Genomic DNA, 2,386 nt, shown 5'->3' with positions numbered 1-2,386 from the left:
CTGCAGTTTGGGCTTTAATTCCATATTTGAAGGTAACTGGGCACCTCACAAAGGGTCTCACCAACCCAACAGCTGTCCTCTCCCAGCCTGAATGTTTTGCAGTTTGCCAAGTATTGTACTTCTTCATTTGTTGTAGTTGTTTTGACCACTTCAGACATAATTTTCACCCTGGGCACCCAACCCCTCAGAGTAAAACATTTGATGCTAACATGTTAGTGACAGAAGAGACCATACAGATTATATGTTTAACTCCTTCATTTAAGGATCACTGTTACAGAAAGACAAAAGAATCAGGATCTAGCATCAGAGAACTTGTGTTCAAATCTACATCCACTATGGACTAACTCTGTGATCTTGGGCAAGGCAACAATCCATCTGAGTTTTCTCCTTTTAGCAATGGGCAATACTTACCATACAAAATTGTTTAAAGATTAAGAGATAAAAATATCACAAAGTAATAAAGATAAATAAAACATAAATGTAAATATTGGCATAGGAATTACAGATGGTCCCTAACTTATGATCGTTTGACTTACAATTTTTCAATTCGACAATGGTGTGAAAATGACAGTCTTTGGTAGAAACTGTACTTTAAATTTTGAATTTTGATCTCTTCCCAGCCAGTGCTAATATGCAGTATGGTACTCTCTCCTGGTGCTGGGCAACAGGGTGAGCCAGGGCTCCCAGTGAGCCTGTGATCATGAGGATGAACAATGGATAGATATTTATTATACTATATTATAACCATTTTGTACCCAAATAACCATTCTGTTTTGCACTTTCAGTACAGCATTTAATAACTTACATAAGACTTTAAATGCTTTATTTTAAATAGGCTTTGTGTTAGATGATTTAGCCCAACTGTAGGCTAACATTAAGTGTTCTGAGCACATTTAAGGTAAGCCAGGCTAAGCTATGACGTTCAGTTTGTTAAGAGTATTAAATGCATTTTCTTATGGTATTCATGATAACTTATATTTTCAACTTATGTGGGTTTATTGGGACATAACCCTATCTTAAGTTGAGGAAGGTACATAAGTTGTCCAAAGTAACACACTACTTAGGGGGGGAAATCCAAGTCTTTTCACTCAGTAATGATAAACTGATTGTTTGATTACTGACTGTTTTAGTCATTGTGCTAAGCCCTCGATATGCATATTTAATCTCATTTATTCTTAATATTATTACTAACATATAAGAAAGTAATCTTAGGGTGCCTGGGGGGCTCAATCAGTTAAGCATCCAACTCTTGATTTTGGCTCAGGTCATGATCTCAGGGTGTTGTGAGATCGAGCCCCAGATTGGGCTCCATGCTGGGTATGGAACCTGCTTGAGATTCTCTCTCTCCCTCCCCCTCTACCCCTCCTGCACTCACACACTCTCGCTCTTAAAAAAAAATAAAATAAAATTCAAAAAACAAAGAAACTAATATTAAATGGTTAATTGTCAATGCCACATATATAGTAAGTAGCAAAGACATAGTCAAATCAAAGTTTGTGTGCTAGAAAAGCTGAGCTCTTGTAGCCAAGTTAGCAGATCTCAAATTTACATACCAAGAATCAAATTAGTTTCTCTTTGAGGAAGACACAGTTGCAGCTCCTGTTCCTGACTCACAGCTGTTCACTGTTTGCTCTCACGACTCTGCTCTCACCGAGGAACAAGTCAGTGAGGAAGCCATGCCTCATCCATGACTTTTAAAGACATTGGGAAGACACCTGTGGAACCAGAGGTGGCAATTCACTGAATTAGAATTACTCTCACCAGCCGCATTAGAAAATCTTTGGAAAACATATGTGCTGACTTGATCAGAGGCACAAGGGAAAAGAATCTCAAAGTGAAAGGACCACTTTGGATGCCTGCTAAGACTCTGAGAATCACTACAAGTAAAGCTCCTTGTGGTGAAGGTTCTAAGACTTGGGGTCACTTTCGGATTAGGATCCACTAGTGAGTGACTCATTGGTTTGCACAGTCCTTTTGAGATTGTTAAGCAGATGACTTCCATCAGTATTGAGCCAGGAGTTGAAGTTGAAGTAACCACCGCAGACACTTATATGAACCCTCTTAATAAATTATCGGTTGTTTAAAAAAAAAAATCAGACATCTGAGCAAGACAGCAGAGGAGTGGAAGACTTAAATATCACCAGGTTGCAGGAGTTCAGCTAGATAGTTATCAAACCATTCTGAACAACTACAAACTCAATAGGAGATTGAAGAGAAGAGCAGCAATTCTAGGAACAGAAAATCAGCCACTTTCTGGAAGGTAGGACGTGTGGAGAAGTGAAACCGAGGCGATATATGGGAAGAGAGACCGTGGGGGTAGTAGCTGGCTCCCTGCAAGTGGTAGATCAACAGAGCACAAAATCAGAATTTTTAGAAGTCTGCTCCA

General features: G+C 39.1%; 1 pseudogene; it reads left to right on the top strand.

The window, feature by feature from the left end:
* Positions 1 to 1,687: 1,687 nt before the first annotated feature.
* LOC111140598 lies at positions 1,688 to 2,084 on the top strand (annotated as a pseudogene).
* Positions 2,085 to 2,386: the final 302 nt, after the last annotated feature.

The sequence above is a fragment of the Enhydra lutris genome, unplaced genomic scaffold (genome assembly GCF_002288905.1).
Source record: "Enhydra lutris kenyoni isolate GAN:26980312 unplaced genomic scaffold, ASM228890v2 scaffoldscaffold1, whole genome shotgun sequence".
Classification (NCBI taxonomy): domain Eukaryota; kingdom Metazoa; phylum Chordata; class Mammalia; order Carnivora; family Mustelidae; genus Enhydra; species Enhydra lutris.
This window is presented reverse-complemented; position numbering and strand designations above follow the sequence as displayed.